The 20,262-nt window shown below is 44.4% G+C and overlaps 1 protein-coding gene across 1 annotated transcript in view; it reads right to left on the bottom strand.

The window, feature by feature from the left end:
- The window catches only part of LOC144679913 (actin, cytoskeletal 1-like), a 33,464-nt gene extending 16,498 nt beyond the window's left edge, over positions 1–16,966 (bottom strand). The window contains exon 1 of the mRNA XM_078540872.1: positions 16,913–16,966. The gene's annotated coding sequence lies outside the window, so the exon portion shown is untranslated. The remainder of the gene's footprint in view (positions 1–16,912) is intronic.
- Positions 16,967–20,262: the final 3,296 nt, after the last annotated feature.

Genomic DNA, 20,262 nt, shown 5'->3' with positions numbered 1-20,262 from the left:
GACTTTTGATTCCATAACTTTTATTGAATTCAAATTCCACCATCTGCCATGGCGGGATTCAAGCCCGGGTCCCCAGAGCCATTGCCCTGGGTCTCTGGATTACTAGTCCAGCGACAATACCACTACGCCATCGCCTCCCCCATCCAATCTGTGCTCCATCAGATAACTGTTTACTTCTATGCGCCTTTTTGAGACGCAACTAAAATGTAAGGGCTCACTCGGATACTTGCTCACTTTTTCAGGTAAACTTGAGGTCATCCAAAACTCTGCACCCTGTCTTTTAAATTGAAACAAGTTCAATTTCCCTATCACCCCTGTGTTCACTGGCTCCCGGCCGAGCAACATCCTGATTTTAAAATTCTCACCTTTGTTTCCAAATTCTTCCATGACCTCACCCCTCCCTGTCCCTATAATCTCCTCCAGCCCCACAACCCTCCGAGATACCTTTGTTCCTCTAATTCTGGCCTCTTGTGTATTCCCAATCATTATTGCTGTACCATCGGTGACTGTGCCTTCAGTTGTTTAGGCCCTAAGCTCTGAAATTTCCTCCCTACATCTGTCTGCCTCACTTTCCTCCTTTAAGACGCTGCTTAAAAACGACACTTTTGACCAAGCTTTTGGTCATCAGACCTAATATCTCCTTATGTGCCTCGATGTCACGTTTTGTTTTATAATGCTCCTGTGAAGCACCTTCGGATGTTTCATTATGTTAAAGGTGCTATATTAATGTAAGTTGTTGTTATTGTTGTTGTTGTAACTGTACTGGAGCAACTTGGCCAGGGCTGCTCCTAGTACTGGAGCACAAGTTTTCACCACAACCTAAAGGATGTTGTTGGGGCTCATAGCCTTTGCTTACTACTAACAGTGAGGACTTCAGGAGGAGTATCCATTCCTCCCTCTCCTCCTACCATGCCCTAAGTGGGTGTTGGCAACCATGGACTTCCATGGGACTGGTCATGTTTATGTTTGGCAAAGTACTGCAGTGGTTGCTATTGCCTTCTGCAGTATGGCTGACCAGGAAACTCTTCTATTCTTTTAGCACCTTCCATCAGGTGTATTGGAAGGATTTACAGGTTGATAATCAACATGCTTGGCCACATTAAGCATGCACCTTGCACAGCCATGAAGCCCTGAAATGGTATTTGAACCTGGAGCTTTTGGCCCAAAGGTAGGGATGCTATCACTGTGCCACATGACCTCCCCCTGTTGTATGCAGTCTACTCAGTTATTTCTTGATGTCACATGGAATGAATTATATTGGTTGAAGACTGGTGTCTATGGTGGTAGATGTCAACTGATCCAAGCCAGTTGATGAAGTCAAAGCCAAGACACAGAGCTTTTCTTTATCAAAAGAATTTATTGACTTTGTTCAGTCTCATAGCTCTCCTGTCTCCCCCAGTGCCCCAGCTGTCCCCTACTTATATGTGCTAAAAGTATTCAGTTAAACCATGCCTTTCACCTGTGTATTTAAACAATACAACTAACATACTACTAACAGTGGGGACTTCAGGAGGAGGCCAAGATGGATAATCCACGTGGTACTTCCAGCTGAAGATGTTTGCAAAAACTCCATCATCATTGAGGCTGGTGATAGTCAGGGCACCTCCTCTTCCTGTTAGTTATTTAATTGTCCACCAACATTCATGATTGGTTGTAGCAAATCTACAGAGCTTTGACCTGATCTGTTGGTTGTCAGTTATGTCTATTACGTGCTGCTTTCAAGGTTCAGCTTGCATGTAGTCCTGTGCTGTAGCTTCATTCTGAACCTCGTTTTTAGGAATGCCCGAAGATGCCTCGGTATGGCCTTCTACACTCCTCATTGAGCCAGAGTTGGTGCTCCGATTTGATGTTAATGGTAGAGTAGTGGATTTGCCATTCAATGAGGTTACAGAATGTGTTTGAATACAATTCTGCTGCTGCTGCTGATGGCCCCAGTGCCTCATGGACACTCAGTTTTCAGCTGCTAGATTTGTTCTGAATCTAACCCATTTAGCACAATGGTGGTGTGACCCCACACAATGGAGGGTGTTCTCAGTCTGAAGACAGGACTTTGTCTCCACAAGCACTGCGCAATGGTCACTCCCACCAATACTGTCATGGGCATCTGCTTCAGGTAGATTTGTGAGGAAAAGTCCATGGTTGTTTTTCCCTCCTGTTAGCTCCCTCACCACCTGCCACAGGCCAGTTCAAGCTCGGCCATGGTGCTACTTAGCCACTCTTTGTATATGGCCATTGAAGTCCCCTACCCCAGGTACATTCCATGCTCTTGCTACTATCAATGTTTCTTCCAAGTGGTGTTCAACATGGAGAAGTATGGATTCATCATGAGGGAGGGTGACAATTAGCTTGAGGACTCCTTGCCCGTATTTGACCTAACGCAATGAGACTTCAGTGGGTCTGGAGTCAAAGTTGCGAACTCTCAGGGTCCATCTCCCCGTCTGTATACCATTGTGTTGCCACATCTGGTAGATCTGCTGTGCCAGTGGGACAAGACATACCCAGGGATGGTGCTGGAGGAGTCTGGGATGTTGACTGAAAGGGATTACCTAGGATTACATAATAATCGAGCCACACAAGTGTCAGGCAATGACCATCTCCAACAAGAAAGAATCCAACCATCACCCCTTAATGGTCAATGGCATTACCATCACTGAATCCCCCACTATCAACATCCCAGGGGTTACCATTGACTAGGCACTGAACTGGACTAGCCATATAAGTACTTTGGCTATAAGAGCAGGTCAGAGGGTAGGAATCCTGCAACGAGTAACTCACCTCCTGACTCCCCAAAGTCTGCCCATCATCTACAAGGTACAAGTCAGGAGCGTGTTGGAATACTCCCCACTTGCCTGGACGAGTGTAGCTCCCACAACACTCAAGAAGCTTGACACCATCCAGGGCAAAGCAATCCTCTTGACTGGCACCACATCCACAAAAATTCACTGCCTCCACCACCGACACACAGTAGCAGCAGTGTGTACCTACAAGATGCATGGCAGGAATTCACCAAGGCTCCTTAGATAGCACCTTCCAAACCCATGGCCACTACAATCTAGAAGGACAAGGGCAGCAGATAGATGGGAACACCACCACCTGGAAGTTCCCCTCCAAGTCACTCACCATCCTGACTTGGAAATATATCGCCGTTCCTTCACTGTCACTGATTCAAAATCCTGGAACTCCCTTCCTAACAGCACTGTGGGTGTACCTACACCACATGGACTGCAGCAATTCAAGAAGGCAGGTCACCACCACCTTCTCAAGGGCAATTCGGGATGGGCAATAAATGCAGGCCCAGCCAACGAAGCCCACATCCCGTGAATGAATAAAAAATATATACAACACAGAAACTTGCCATTCAGCCCCAGTCTATGCCAGTGTTTATGCTTCACTCGAGTCTCCTCCCACCTTTCCCCACCCATATCTATCATCGTAACCATCTCTTCCCTTCTCCCACAAATGCTTGCCCAGTGTCCCCTTAAATGCATCTGTACTATTCACTTCAACCAATCCCTATGATAGCAAGTTCCACATTTTCACCACTCTTTGGGTAAAGAAGTATCTCCTTACTTCTGAATTTCTTGGTGGCTATCTTATATTGATGGCCTCTAGTTATGGTCTACCCTACAATAGGAAACATTGTCTCAGTATCCACTCTATTAAAAGTTATAATTTTAAAGACTTCTATTATGTCACTCTTAGCCCTCTTTTTTCAAGAGTAGAGACCCAGCCTATCCATCCTTTCTTGATATGTATACGCACACATTTCTGGTATCATCCTTATAGCTCTCTGCCCCCCCTCCAGTGCCTCTACATCTTTTTTATAATATGGCGATTAGAACTGCACACAGTACTCTAACTGTGGTCTAACCAAGGTTCAATACAGGTTTAGCATAACGTCATGACTTTTCAATTCTAGAAATAAAACCTGGTGCTTGTTTTGCTTTTTTTTAATGGGCTTGCTAACGTGTGACACAACTTTTAGTGATTGGTGTTTTTGTACTCCGGGATTTCATCGTTCCCCTACCAAAACTTGCACGTTCCAACTAATAAATGGCCTCCCTATTCTTCCGGCTAAAATGTACTGCCTCTCCTTTATCTGTGCTGAACTTCATTTGCCAATTATTTGTCCTTTCTGCTAGTTTATTAATGACCTCAAATAATTTGTTGCGGACCTCCTTAGCATTGATTATGTCCACCAACTTGGTGTCATCCGCAAATTTAGAAATTCTTTTGATTCCAGAGTCCAAATCATCGATGTAAATTGTGAACAGCAGTGGTCCCAGCACTGATCCTTGTGGAACACCACTTCCCACTTTCTGCCACTCAGTACCCTTTACTCCCATCCTCCGCTTTCTGCCTTGAAGCCAGCTAGCAATCCATTCTGCCAATATCCCCTGACTCCACAGTGCAATTCGATGAGTATGATTATGGGCAGAAATGTCCAGCCTTGCCCGCCGCCGGGATCTTCCGCTTAAAATCAATCAGAATTTTTGTGGTCACCATTACTGAGGCCAGTTTCTTGTTCCAGATTTATTTAATTAACTGAATTTAAGTTCCCCAATTATTATGGTGGAATTTGAACTCATCTCTCTGGATCATTTGTCCAGGCCTCTGGATTTCTAGCCCAGTTTTCCCTTCACAAATGTTGCCCGACCTGCAGAGTGTTTCCAATAATTTTTATTTTGTATTTCTAAACCACTCCCTAGCCTCAAAATCAATAAAGAAGAGTTTTCATAGAATTATAGACATGACAATAGAGTTGGAGGCCATTCAACCTCTCAATACTGGTCCTGTCCTGGTCCTTGTCTCTAAGTCCCACCCAAATCCTTTTATCATCCTTCATTTCAATTATTTAGCTTATTCTTTTTTCAATGGTGTTCTATTCGTTGCTTCAACAACCACTTCACTTAATCCCAGAAACCTACAGCAAAGAAGGAGTCCATTTAGTTCATTGTACCCATACTGGCCCTTTGGAAGAGCAGCCCTAAATTTTTCAATCTTTCATCATAACTGAAGTTCCTCATCTGGATCTCCAGCTTACTAGTCCAGTAACATAACCACAATGTTACCATACCCTAAATTATCTCTTCCAAAGAGCCAACACAGGTTGTAATGTGAACTTAGAAACCTGGAATAACAATGTAACTGATTAAGTTTCAGCTGCATGTTATGACTATAGTTATGCCTGTTATGCTGTAAGAACGTACATAACACACAATGGGATTAAGTCAGTTTGGCCACAGTTGAGTTTGCCAGCTTGATCTTTATGGGAGCAGAAGGGTTAAAAAAGTGAAAATAAAGCAAGGAAAACTTGAAGCAGAATTTTGCCCTTGACGGGTGGGTTCGGCGGGGGCAGGCGGGGGCGGTCAGGAGGCTGACTGCTGTCCACAGGCACCGGACCGTGATTTCATGCTGGCGAGCCAATTAAGGCCCACCCAGCGCGAAACACGAGTGGCAGTGCTGAGCACTGTCTGTGCGGGAGGTGGGGGGTGGGGAGGAGGGTGAGCGGGCCGAGTGCGAACTTCGCGCATGCGCGTGAGCGCGTGTTACATAATCTCCCTGAGGCACAGACTCTGTCACATGGGCAGGGACATGATATTAATGAAAAATTAAAGTTTTTATTTTATTTTTATTTGCTTTTGGAAATCTCATCCCACCCATGGATGAGGTTTCCAAAAAATGTGAAGGCCGCTTGGCCTTTTCGCCTGCCCGCCAACCGTTAGGTTGGGCGGGCAGAAAAAATTTAAGTTAACTGATTGCTTAATGGCCTTAACAGAGCTTTTAATTGTTGGCAGGCGCACTGCCAGCTCCAGTGCGCACCCACTGACCAAACTATCACAAGACTGCGTGTTGACATCAGCACGCTTGGCCAACGTCAACGCGCATCATTTCACACATGAGCAGGTCAGGCGCGTGCATGCCCACCAAGCAAAAATTTCTGCCGCTAGTCAATTCACCTGTGCAAGCAAGCATTTAAACAGGAATCCATTCTTAAGGCCAGATGGAGACAATAAAACGACTAAAAGCCTGCAATTACAAGAAGTCGCGGATGGGTCTGTTTTTATTACAAGCATGCCAATGGCACCAATACCCATGATTATCGGGAGATTGACAGGAAAAAGCTCATTAAGGGAATCTTGAAACTTCTTCTGGTCTCATAGTTTATCATTGTGGTCAGGGGAGTGAGGACCCTTGAAACCATAAGACCATAAGACATAGGAGCAGAAATTAGGCTATTCGGCCCATCGAGTCTTCTCAGCCGTTCAGTCATGGCTGATAAGTTTCTCATTCTCCCGCCTTCTCCCCGTAAGCTTTGATCCCCTTAACAATCAAGAACCTATCTATCTCGGTCTTAAATACACTCAATGACCTGACCTCCACAGCCTTCTGTGGCAATGAATTCCATAGATTCACCACTCTCTGGCTAAAGAAGTTTCTCCTCATCTCTGTTCTAAAAGGTCTTCCCTGAAGTTGTGCCCTCGGGTCCTAGTCTCTCCTACTAATGGAAACATCTTCCCCACGTCCACTCTATCCAGGCCTTTCAGTATTCTGTAAGTTTCAATCAGATCCCCCCTCATCCTTCTAAACTCCATCGAGTATAGACCCAGAGTCCTCAAACGTTCCTCATATGTTAAGCCTTTCATTCCTGGGATCATTCTCATGAACCTCCTCTGGACCCTCTCTAGGGCCAGCACATCCTTCCTGAGATACGGGGCCCAAAATTGCTCACAATATTCTAAATGTGGTCTGATCAGAGCCTTATAAAGCCTCAGCAGCACATCCCTGCTTTTATATTCTAGTCCTCTCAAAATAAATGCCTACATTGCATTTGCCTTCCTAACTACTGACTCAACCTGCAAGTTAAACTTAAGAGAATCCTGGACTGGGACTCCCAAGTCCCTTTGCACTCCAGATTTCTGAATTCTCCCCCCCCATTTAGAAAATAGTCTATGCCTCTATTCTTCCAACCAAAGTGCATGACCTTATACTTCCCCACGTTGTATTCCACCTGCCACTTCTGTGCCCATTCTCCTAACCTGTCTAAATCCTTCTACAGCCTCCCCGCATCCTCAATATTACCTGTCTCTCCACCTATCTTTGAATCATCTGCAGACTTAGCCAGGGTGCCCTCAGTTCCTTCATCTAGATCATCAATGTATAAAGTGAAAAGTTGTGGTCCCAACACTGACCCCTGCGGAACCCCACTAGTCATCGGCCGCCATCCTGAGAAGGACCCCCTCATCCCCACTCTCTGCCTCCTGCCAGACAGCCAATCTTCTATCCATGCTAGTACCTTGCCTCTAACACCATGGGCTCTCATCTTACTGAGCAGCCATCCTGAGAAGGACCCCCTTATCCCCACTCTCTTCCTCCTGCCAGACAGCCAGTCTTCTATCCATGCTAGTACCTTGCCTCTAACACCATGGGCTCTTATCTTACTGAGCAGCCTCCTATGCGGCACCTTGCCAAAGGCCTTCTGGAAGTCCAAGTAGATAACACCCATTGGCTCTCCTTTGTCTAACCTACTCATTACCTCCTCAAAGAATTCTAACAGATTTGTCGGGCATGACCTCCCCTTGATGAAACCATGCTGACTTTGCCCGATTTTACCATGCACTTCCAAGCATTCTGAAATCTCATCCTTAATAATGGACTCTAAAATCTCACCAACGACCGACGTCAGGCTAATCGGCCTGTAATTTCCCGTCTTTTGCCTCACTCCCTTCTTAAACAGGCGGGTTACATTAGCGATTTTCCAGTCCTCTGGGACCCTCCCTGACTCCAGTGATTCCTGAAAGATCACCACTAACGCCTCCACTATCTCTTCAGCCATCTCCTTCAGAACTCTGGGGTGTAATCCATCTGGCCCAGGTTATTTATCCACCTTCAGACCTTTCAGTTTTCCTAGCACCTTCTCCTTGCTAATGGCCACCATACTCACCTCTGCCCCCGACTCTCTTGAACTTTGGGGATGTTACTCGTGTCTTCCACTGTGAAGACTGATGCAAAGTACTTATTCAGTTCCTCCGCCATTTCTTTGTTCCCCACTACTACTTCTCCAGTGTCATTTTCCAGCAGTCCAATGTCCACTTTTGCCTCTCTCTTACCCTTTATATATCTAAAACAAAAAACTCTTGCAATCTTCTTTTATATTACTGGCTAGTTTATCCTCATATTTAATCTTCTCCCTCCTTATTTCCTTTTTAGTTGTCCTCTGAAAAACAATGTGAAGATAGACCTGGGTGATGCTTAGCAAACAAGTGGAATGTTTGGAACAGAAACAGAAAACTGGAAAAACCCAGCAGGCCCAGCAGCATCTGCAGAGAGAAAAAGCAGAGCCAATGACTCATTTCCAACATGACAGGTCTTGTAACAGTCAAAAAGGGCATTTTTGAAACAGTTCATAGGGACTATGTCCATGAGGGGGGTGACAGCACCTTTGACCAGTCACGCAGCTGACCAGGCAGGCTGTAACCTGACCATCACAGGTTTTGAATACACTTACAGAGGGATATAAGAAAGGTGTTTCTTTCCTTTGTTTCTTGGTGTGCAGCTGGACTAAACTACGGGGTCAAGAAATTCCACCAATATTTGTACAGGTGTAAACTCACATTAATTACAGACCACCAGCCTTTGACCTGGTGGCTTATGCCAAAGTCACAAACCCCAATACTTGCCGCTGCACACCTACAGAGGTGGGCACTGATCTTATCTGTTTACTAATATGAAATTACATTTCGTTCTATTGAGAATCATGGAAAAGCGGATGCACTTTCCAGACTTCGGTTACACCACAGCTCTACAACCCGAAGTGAAGTCACTGCTTTCAATGTGAACTAGATAGACATGTTACCTGTTAAAGTGGATCAAATTCAAGCACAGCAGAGGGATGCTGTGCTCTCCAAAGTTTTCCTGTACACACAGAAGGGTTGGTGTGTACCTCAAGAAGTGACTACTGAGCTTAACCCTTACTACATGCGTAGATTTGAGCTGACTCTGCAAGACGGTTGTTTGTTATGGGGAACCAGAGTTGTTATTCCTCCAAAATTCCAAACACCAGTGTTAGAAGAACTTCACCTCAGTCACATGGGAATCGTCCAAATGAAAACATTAGTTCATCTACATGTATGGTGGCCACACCTGGATAAAGACATTGAAGGCATGGTCAGTGATTGCCTTCCACGCCAAGAAATGAAGTCTTCTCCTGTCCCTGCCCTATTACATCCATGGGCTTGGCCTGACTACCCATGGCAGAGACTTCATGTGGACTTTGTTGGACCACTTCTCAGACATACATTCCTGATCGTGGTGGATGTCTGCACAAAGTGGCCTCATGTTATTCCCATGATGTCGACTACTTCAGCAAAGACCATCGATGCTCTCCGGAATGTGTTCACTCCTTTTGGATTGCCAGAGCAGATTGTGTCTGACAATGACACACAGTTCACATCATGTGAATTTCAAACATTCCTGAAAAACAATGGGATCAAGCAGATTCTCATCTCGCCTTACCACCCATCCTCAAATGGTAAAGTGGAGCACTTTGTCCGGACATTGAAAATGGCCATATTGAAGGGGAGGATTCATGCAGATTGGAAGCTGAAGCTGAAGAATTTTTTGATGATGTATTGTAACGCTCCACATTCAACAATAGGTGTATCTCCTGCTGAGCTGATGTTTGGAAGATGACTGCATACCAGAATGGATTTGTTGAGTCCGGATTTGAAAGGAAAGATTGGTTCAAGGCAACTTGATCAGAAAAGGTCACATCACACAGGCAACTTGCTCAGGAAAGGTCACATGACACAAGTAAACCAGCTCGTGAGTTTAATCTGGATTAGTCTGTTTGGGTCTGTAATTACTGTGGAACACCAATGTGGCTCCTGGGAAGATTCATCAAGCGTCAAAGACCATTGACCTATGATGTTGAATCTTCCTGTGGAACCTGGAAGGGAAACACTGACCAGACTAAAGAAGCCAAATCCAAGGAACCAAATTTCCAGGGATCTCCAGTCACAGTGGAAGATTTCTGGGAAACATCTGCTCCAGTTGGTGAAACACGACTTGATTCAACTGACAAACCTGTAGCACCTGTAGCTGCAATTGCTGAACCTGAACAGAAACAAGCGGAACAGCAGAACCTTCCATTTCTAAGCAAACAAACTGAGACACCTAAGCCAACACTCCTCTCTAGACCAAAGCAGATCTGCAAACCGCCTGACCAATTTGTTCTTGGCTAAAGGGGAGGAGATGTGATCTTTGTGTTTAACGTTTATGCTTTTTTGTAAAAGGACATTTTAGTTAAAAAGAATTGTGATACATAAAACCTGCCAGTAGGGTGTGCTAAGTCCTGGATGTATTGCCCTCTGGTGTAGAATAAGGAATAATGGAACCTTCTGTTTTTTACACAGGAAGCTGGGGTTCAGAAGCAGATAGCAGATAGATTCCTAATTGTTAAGAAGTGACAAAACACTTCAACGGCCACCAACGGGAGTGATTAAAATTGGAGAGGCACAAGAAGTCAGAATTAAAGGAGCGCAGATATCACAGAGGGTTGTGGGGCTGGAGGAGACTACAGAGATAGGGAGTGGCAAGGGAGAGATTTGAGAAACAGTATGATAATTCTAAAAGCAAGATGGCGTTTCACCAGGAGACAATATAGTTTCGCGGATATAGGGGTGATAGGGGAACAGGATTTCCTGCAAGTTAAGATATGGGCAGAAGAGATTTAAATGCCCTCAAATTTAGAGGGTAGAATGTGGGACAGCAGCCAGGAGTATGTTGGAACAGTTAAATTTAGAGGTAACAAAAGCATGATCGCGGGTCCAGAAGCAGATGACATGAAACACAGGCGAAAGCTGACAATGTTAAGAGGTGAAAATTGGCAGTCTTAGTAATGGCAAGAATATGAGGTCAGAAGCTCATCTTGAGGTTGAATGTGATACCAAGGGTATGAACAGGCTGGTTCCATCGCCAACTATTGCCAGGGAGATAGATGGAGACAGTAGTTAGGGAATGGAGTTTGAAGCAGGTACCAAAAACGATGGCTTCAGTCTTCCCAGCAATTAATTGGAGAAAATTTCTGCCCATCCAGCACTGGACATTGGATAAGCAGTCTGATAATTGAACAACAGTGGAGGAGTCGAGAGAGTTGGTATTGACATAGAGCTGGGTGTCATCAGCATACATGTGAAAACTAATACTGTGCTTTTGGGTGATGGCACCGAGGGGCAGCATGTAGATGAGAAATAGGAGGGGACCAAGGAATCGATCCTTGGGAGACATCAGAGGTAACGGAACGGGAACAGGAAGAGAAGCCATTGGAAGTGATACTCTAGCTCTGAATGGATAGCTAAGAAGGGAACCAGATGAGAGCAGTCCCACCCAGCTGGATGACAGTAGAGATTTGTCGGAGAAGAATGGAGTGGTCAGCCGTGTAAATGGTAGCAAAAAGATTAAGAAAGACGGGAGGGAAGTTTTACTTTGTCACAGTCAGATGCCTTTTGTGACTTCGATGAGAACAGTTTTGGAACTGCGACTGGGGCAAAAACCTGATTGGAGCGATTCAAACATGGGACAGAATTTACCTCCTATCGGGGGGGAAGTTGAAGACTGGACATGCAGGTGTGCACCTCCGATCAGCACTCCCGATCGGGGGCGTGCCGCCATTTTATGTGGGCGGGCCAATTAAGGCCCGCCCAGCGTGATGTCTGCATGGAAGCGCTATACGCTCCATGTGCAGGCGAAAGAGCGCACTCATCTCCCTGAGGCAAAGTGATGTACATTAAAAATTATTAAAAATAGAAAAAAAAATTCCCTGACATGTCGCCTCATGTGACACTGTCACATGAGCTGGGACATGTCCATAACTTTTAATAACGCTTTAATTAAATTTTTTAAAACCTACATGAAACCTCATCCCGCCCGTGGATGAGGTTTCATGTTTTTTCTATTGCCCACCAGGGCTCTTGGCCTGCCCGCCAACCTTAAGGTTGGACGGGCAGGTCCATTAATTACTTTAATGACTCTGTCATTGACCTCAATTGGCCATTGACAGGTCGGCGGGCGCACAGCTGATTTTGCTGAGCCCCTGCCTACCTGAAAATTGAAATGGGGCGGGGTGACTTCAGGAGTTCTGTCTGACATTATCCCGCGTCATTTTACGCGTCGGCGAGCAGGCCCCGCCCCCTGCTTGCCTACCGGAAAATCCTGGCCTTAGAGTTCCAGGAGAGGTGGGAATGGATTTGGGAGGTGACAACATATTCAGGACTTTGAGAGGAAAGCGAGGTTGGAGGTGGGAAGGTATTTTACAGGAGCATTGGGGTCAAAGGTTTGTATATCCTTTCACAACTGCATTCCACTGCTCAGGGAAGCAGATAAGTAATCAAATACTTACCTTGGTGACACCAACTCTTTCATGTTTATAGTGCCCTTATCTGGATTAGAATTGAATTGTATGACAATATTAACCCAATTGAGTTTATATAAATGGTCAACATCTAAATAAACTCATTTAGCACTGTTGTTTTAGTATAAACACTATTCTGTGGTACTTTTTGCACTGTACTGGGTACCATCCAGCACATGAAATGTTAAACTGAGGTCCCAACTATCCTCTTAGTTAAATGTAAAAGATCCCAACCATTTCAAATAAGCGAAGGGGAGCCCTCCTCAGATTCCTGGCCAATATTTACCTCACAAAACACGGGGTAATACGGGAACCAAACGATTAGTCCACAGTGGGCATGAATGGTCACAGGCACAGAGAGAAGCCTGGATAATCTGGCAAATATGTTAAAGCTTTGTGGTCCAGTAATGTGGCAGAGGAAGTTGGATAAAGGCGGCTGGACCTGGGGGCCATATACCAATACAGGATCCCCACCCCAAGCACAAGCCCACATTTCCTTCACTCCCAGTAGTATAGCTGTCATGCAGCAGAGGTAATAGATTCTTTATTGTCCCATTAACACCCCCTTTTGCCTTGCCATCATCCCTTTTATCATTTAATCCCTCCTCTACTCCACCTTATCACAGTCCTTCCCATTAGCCTTCTCCTCATTGCTCAAGCCCCCAAACCACCCTCCACTTCTTTTCTCTGGCTCTGCACTTGCTTAAAACCAGTTCATCTCTAACAGCTTCCAGTTCTGCTGATAGGCCATCGACCTGAAAAGCTGGAGGGAATTTTAACCTGGAGCAGTGTGTGGGTTTGCCTGCATGTGGAAGCACACATCATTTATGGATGAATCCAAGGAAGTGGAGGAGGAAGAGGAGGAAAGCAATGAGGGTAATGCAGCAGTAGCTGCTTTCATAGCTTTCCAGGATGTTAGAGATGCCTTATTAACGCAAGGTTCACTCAGGTTGCATCAGTGAAAGAACGTCAGAACCCTAGGCAATAGGCACTCTTCCCTATCACCTCATCCCCTTGTCACCTCCTACCCCCATTCCATAGCCAACAATGCCACTAACACAGAGCAGTCCTGCAAACACTCAACCACCTTCCCCATTGGTCCCCATCGATCTTTTCACATTCATCATCAAGCAGTTAAAAAGAATCTTGTCAACCAGCAACTAAGAATGGGCAAAAAGGGAAAGTGGTGCACTGTATGAGATTCTACTAAAGAACAGAAACTTACCAACATAACATTTTCATATACATCCATGTGCATATCAGTGTACAGCTACAAAGATTTATTCCTCCTTTTCCTACAGCTCCTACATGGTGCAACTACTGTGGCTTCTGCAGAGATGGGGAAAGGTTGCTCTGACTGTTGAGATGTTCTCCATCAGCAACTTTTGGGTGTTGGAGCCTCTGAGACTCCTGCCAAAGACTGCTCCATCTGCACCTATGCAGGGACAGACTTGGTCATCAAGATACTGAGGCATGGAGACGGGGATCCAATGGATCCAAAATGGAAGCGCTTTGATTGGCATTTTCACTTCCATGTTCCCTTTTGAAATTGCAAGAGCAAAAGGAACTCTAAAAAGTGTCAGTATTTCGGTCATTTGATCAGAGCTGAAAAGGTAAAGAGATCTCTGCCAGAGGGAAAACTGACCCTTGGGGAACACCACTGCAAAACTCCTCGCAATCAGAAAAGCATCCATCCACCACCATACTTTGCTTCCTGTCACTGAGTCAATTTAGTATCCCTTTCCCCTTATTATACGGGCTTCCAGCTTCTCATGTCACCTGTTTGGCACTTTGCCAAATGCTTTCCAAAAGTCCATATATGCACTACGCTACCCTGATCAATCTCATCAAAGAAGGTAATCAAATTAGTCAGCTATGTACCCACCAGTGGAAACAATCTTCCACTATTTGCCCCAAGTAAAACCCCAGGTTTCACTTACTCATTTACAGATTGCTTCTCTCGAGATTGCTCCCATTCATCATGTTACAACTGCTGCTGCACCCAGCTCTGCAAGAAACGCTGAGCCCCTTGCACACACATCCACTACCCCCACCCACCCCATTCCCCAGTCTTCATTTCCCCCAACTCAAGCTTTAATCCTTCTGATGCTACATAAGCTGGAAGCCTTTCTGCAGCGAAAGCTGTTGATAATGCAAGTAGGATAGGGGTGTTAGGAAATAAAAATAGTTTAAGTAAGTCATATGTGCATTTGGGTGTGTTTAGGATAATGTTTATCTTTAAGTTTAAGTTTAATTTATATTTCTGTATTTGTGTGTTAAGAAAATGAGAAGTTGAGTTTTAGTTTCATAGAGATTTAATAGAGATTTTATGACTCTTGAAGAGAAGGTAAAACAAAGAAGGGAAAAAAACTGTGCTGTTGCCTAGCAACAGGGGTCCAGAGAGAAGGACCCACAGAGACAGAGAAAACTAGAAAAGTAATTTCAGTTCAGTTGAAGCCAGGATTCCTGAGAGCTGGATGGCAGAGGGACAGATAGCAAGTCCCAAACTAAAGTTGAAGCCAGCAGCAAGGAGAAGCTGGACTGGAGAAGGAATGGCAGAAGCAGGTTCCAGAAACTAAAGAAAGTCCCCAAATCCAGGGGACTAGAACAGGAATGGCCCCAAGAGGACAGTCTAGTCAAAGGACAAGGACATGTATCTGGAAAAGGTCCTATTCTGTGGAAGGGAAACTAGGGAGCAGAGAGGAAGGCTCCAAGCTTCAAGCTTAAAGAAAAGAAAATTGCAGGACGCAGATTTAAAGCATTATAGGCATGCAAGAAGCCAAAAGGCCCAAGGAGACAGCTGAAGGTCTGTAACTCTTTACTATGGACATATGAAGCAGTGGTGTTCTATTGGCACAGCTGAGTCAGTAAGAGAGAGTACATGGAAGGAAGTTTGAATGCACGTGACGATCCAGGGGAGAGGAACATCGGAAGGAGAGTTCGAAACCCTGGAGGTGAACCCTTGTGGAAGGCATCCGAGAAAAAGCATTGTTTGGGAGAAGATTCCAGAGCAAGTTCAAGAGTGGAGATTGGAAACCCTCGTGTGAAAGAAGGAATTCAGTGAGACAAATTGGCTCATGGTGTGACAAGCGTCTGGGGAGAGTTGATGAGGGGTCCATAGCATCTGTTTGGGGTGGCATCTGTCACTTGGTTTCAGAGTGTGGTGCGCCTGACCACAGGTTGCCTATTGGTTTACATGGACATTAGAGTATAAGATAGCTTTGCAACTTGTGTTATCCTTACAAATCTGTATATACCTGTAAAGGTATTAGTGTGAGTGAAGGAGTAATGTAATATAGTTCATCTTTTCTGGTTTAATAAATGTTTTATTCTTTTGTTAAAAGTTCATCAGCTGACTCTTGTGACTCTGTTCAGTAACCACTCTCCACGTATCTAAACAAAAAATAAAAATTAAGATCTATCAAACCGGGTTGCACCCTGGGATCTGACTTGTCCAGTAGTAACATCAGCTAGGATCATAACAGGGCGGCAGCTGAGGTTTGAAATTAGAAAGTGTAATTCTCCCAGGCTGTTAGAAACAGTGGACATGGCCCATATCCCAGGAAACTCCCAGGTAATCCTAGTGCTGTGGGAGATTTGCTATCCATCCTAACAGGAACATGGAGCCTCAGATTAATCTTTAATCAGAAGGACAGCATCTCTGACAGTGTAGCATTCCTTTGGCTTGCATTATTTGACCAAGGGCAGAAATTTCTCCCCGTCGGGGGCGATTGTGCGGGGCAGGTGGGGGCGGGCGCGAACCCGATCAGTGCCCCCGATCTAAATATGAAGAAGCTTAAAATAGAAAAATTAAATTTCCCTAACATGTCGCCTCATGTGACAATGTCACATGAGTTGGGACATGTTCATAATTTCCAAAAAAACTTTATTAAAAATTTTAAAACCCTACATGAAACCTCATCCCACCCATGGATGAGGTTTCATGCTTTTTCTAGTTCGTGCCAGGGCTCCTGGCCTGCCCGCCAACCTTAAGGTTGGACAGGCAGCTCATTTAATTGCTTAAATTAGTTTTTAACGAGCCTTAAAAGGTCTTTGACAGTTCAGCAGGCATGCAGCCAAGTCAGCTGCGCACCCGCTGAACTGGAAATCTAAATGACACGCAGTGAATTCGGGACGCCTATCCGATGCCACCACGCATCATTTTACGCATCGGCAAGTGAGCCCTGCCCTCACTCGCTGACCGGAGAATTTAGCCTCAAGTCCCAGAGAAGGACTTGAAGCAGAAATGCAATTAAACACTTGGACAATAGTAGGTTAAACTATCATTATCACTATCAATATAAGGAGTGTCAAGGGGCTATACCACGCTTCTGAGGAAGTGATCCAGTTTTAATCCTTGGGTATTCCCAGCACTAACTCTACACGTTTTTTCTGTATCCTTAAAGAGTCAAACCAATGGTTGTGCTCATTACACTTCCTAATTTTGCCAATTTACATGCCTCCTAGCCCACAAGCATGATACAATGGTTTCTTCCTTACCTTTCAAAGGCCAAGAGCAAAGAGGTCTGATGAAAATGGATGTTTGATTTAAACACCTTGAGATTCCAACTATAGAATCAAGAGGGAGGAGCCTAGCAAATCTAGGTGGAATTTGGACACATTTGTACATCTGTGATTCATCATTTTACTGGCAGGAATTCACGATAAGAATCTTTCATTTTCATTCAGTTATGGAGTTTAACCCTATAACTATCAGTGACAACAAACACCTTGTTCAGGGAAAGAAATGTTCACAAGATGGAAACGATTGACTCCATCATCAATATATTCATATAGCAAAATGAATGGTCTCCATCTTAGTGACTAAGAAGTCCATGATCTCCTCATACTTATTGTTGGAGGTGAGGATGGAGAGCAGTTTAAGGAGACAGTTGACAGTGGGGTAAAGAAGCTGAGGGGTCCATCTTTACACTTCGGGGTGATCCTGGACTAGTGAGAATTTTGGCAATGGAGAGCGAGGCCTGATATTGTTTGATGCTGTACAGACATATCTGGCAATGAATAGCTAAAGATGGGGCTACAACAAGGGGACCAAATCAGAAAAAATCCATAGCCCATCCCTCTGGAATGAATTTACAGTACCACAATTAAAACATAGAGTGATTTTAGAGAGCGGGTGAATGTGGACTTCATTTAAAACAGAGAGCAGGGTGAGCATGTGGACTTTATTTAAAACAGAGAGCAGGGTGAGCATGTGGACTTTATTTAAAACAGAGAGCAGGGTGAGCATGTGGACTTTATTTAAAACAAAGAGCAGGGTGAGCATGTGGACTTTATTTAAAACAGAGAGCAGGGTGAGCGTGTGGACTTTATTTAAAACAGAGAGTGGGTGAGCGTGTGGACTTTATTTAAAACAGAGAGTGGGGAGACTTCATTTGAAAACAGCATGGAGGGCAGCTGATTGGTGAGTTGAATTGGTGAGTATTTCTAGACTTTAGATTAAAATTAAGGTCTATGGTTAGTGTTTAGATATCTAATTTTTATTTTCTCTTTCTTAAAATACCTTGTTAAGTATAAGGTCGATACTGGTGTAAATAATAAATTTCAATAAAGTGTAAAAAGCAGGGATGCTAGGGTAATTAATTATTAAATTAAATTAAATACGATGGTAATGGCAGGACAGGTGATGTGTTGCTGCTGCAGCATGCAGGGGCTGCTGGACACCAAGGTGATCCAGAGTGAACACAGTTTGCAGCTCGAGGAACTTCGGATCTGAGTTAAAGAGCTGGAGTCCGAGCTGCAGATATTGCGCCAGGAAGTTACCTGGACTTTGCTCCAGGAGGCATTCACAGCCCACAGGTCAGATAATTCGAATTTGGTCTGTGATCAAGGACAGGAGGTTGTGACTGCAGGTGAGGCAGTTATAGGGACCCAAGGGGTAGCGTTCAAGGAGCCTCAGCCCCTCAATTTTCCAACAGTTACAAGGTTCTTGCAAGCTGTGTGGACGAGAGCAGGGACTGCAGGGAGGACCAGCAAGCTGACCATGGCACCGTGGTACAGGCAGCCATTCAAGTGGGGGGAGGAAATAACAACATAGAAGTGGTAGGGGACTGTATAATTAGGGGGATAGATACTGTTCTCTGCAGCAGTGAGCATGAGTCCTGAAGGCCGTGTTGCCTGACTGGTGCCAGGGTTAAGGACATGTCCTCAGGGCTGGAGAGGAACTTGGAGTGGGAGAGAATAGATCCAGTTGGCGTCATTCATTTTGGTACCAGCTACATTGATAGGACTAGAAAGGAGGTTCTGCTGAAAGAATTTGAGCAATTAGGAGCTAAATTAAGAAGCAGAACCTCCAAGGTAATAATCTTGGGGTTACTACCTGAACCACAGGCAAACTGGCATAGGGTAAATAAAGTCAAGGAATTAAATGCGTGGCTCAAAGATTGGTGTGGGAGGAATAGGTTTCAGTTCATGGGGCACTTTTACCAGTACTGGGGTTGAGGGAAGTTGTTCGGGTGGGATGGGCTTCACTTGAACTGTGCTGGGACCAGTGTCCTGGCAAATAGAATAACTAGGGCAGTAGAGAGAGCTTTAAACTAAATAGAAGGGGAGAGGGTTCTGGAGAGGGGATACGTAGGCTTACAAAGCAAAAGGATATGGTTGCATTGCAGGGCAGCTACTTAGGTAATGATACCCAGAGTGTGAAAGGAATGGACAGAGTGTACAAACATAAAAAAACAGCAGCAATTAAGATCAATTGGGGAAGAAAAGGTAAAAAGGCAAAATTAATGCTCTTTACTCAAATACACATAGTATTCAGAACAAAATAAATGAATTAATGGCACAAATAGAGGTTAATGGGTATGATTTTATAGCCATTACGGAGACATGGTTACAAAGAGATCAAAGCTGGGAACTAAATATTCAGGGGTATGTGACTTTTCAAAAGGACAGGCAGGAAGAAAAGGGTGGTGGGGTAGCTTTGTTAGTACGAGATGAAATAAGTATGATAGCAAGAAATGATCTTGGATCAGAAGATGTGGAATCCATATGGGTGGAGGTAAGAAATAACAAGGAGAAGAAGATACTGTTGGGAGTAGTCTATAGGCCCCCTAACAGTAGCTATGCTATAGGACAGAGAATAAATCAGGAGATAATGCGGGCATGTAAAAAAGGTAGTTTTTTAATCATGGCTGACTTTAATCTTCATGTAGATTGGGAAAATCAAATTGGCAGAGGTATCCACGAGCAAGAATTCATAGAGTGTACTTGGGACAGTTTCCTAGAACAATATGTTGTGGATCCATCCAGGGATCAGGCTATTTTGGATCTGGTAATGTGTAATGAGGCAGGTTTAATAAATGATCCCAGAGTAAAAGATCCCCTAGGAAACAATGACCATAACATGGTGGAGTTTGGCATTCAGTTTGAGGGTAAGAAACTTGAATCAGAAACAACTGTGCTAAACTTATGAGGGCAATTACAAAGGAATGAGGGCAGAGTTAGCTGGAGTGGGCTGGGAAAGGAGTTTAGCAGAAAAGGCGATTGATGAACAATGGCAGACATTTAAGAAAATAGTTCATGGGTCACAACAAAGATATATCCTAGTGAGGAAGAAGGATTATAGGAAGGGGATAAACCAACTATGGTTATCCAAGGAAGTTACGGATAGTACCAAAGTGAAAGAAAAAACATTCTTTGTAATTACCCTTATTTTAAGTTTAGCACAGTTGTTTCCGACCCAAGTTTCTCACTCTCAAACTGAATGCATAATTCCACCATGTTATGGTCACTGTTTCCTAAGGGATCTTTTACTCTGAGATCATTTATTAAACCTGCCTCATTACACATTAACAGATCCAAAGAATAGTGGTAAGCCAGAGGATTGG

The sequence above is a fragment of the Cetorhinus maximus genome, chromosome 4 (genome assembly GCF_964194155.1).
Source record: "Cetorhinus maximus chromosome 4, sCetMax3.hap1.1, whole genome shotgun sequence".
In the NCBI taxonomy this organism is placed as follows: domain Eukaryota; kingdom Metazoa; phylum Chordata; class Chondrichthyes; order Lamniformes; family Cetorhinidae; genus Cetorhinus; species Cetorhinus maximus.
The sequence above is the reverse complement of the archived record's forward strand: the minus strand, read 5'-3'. Positions and strand labels throughout refer to the sequence as shown.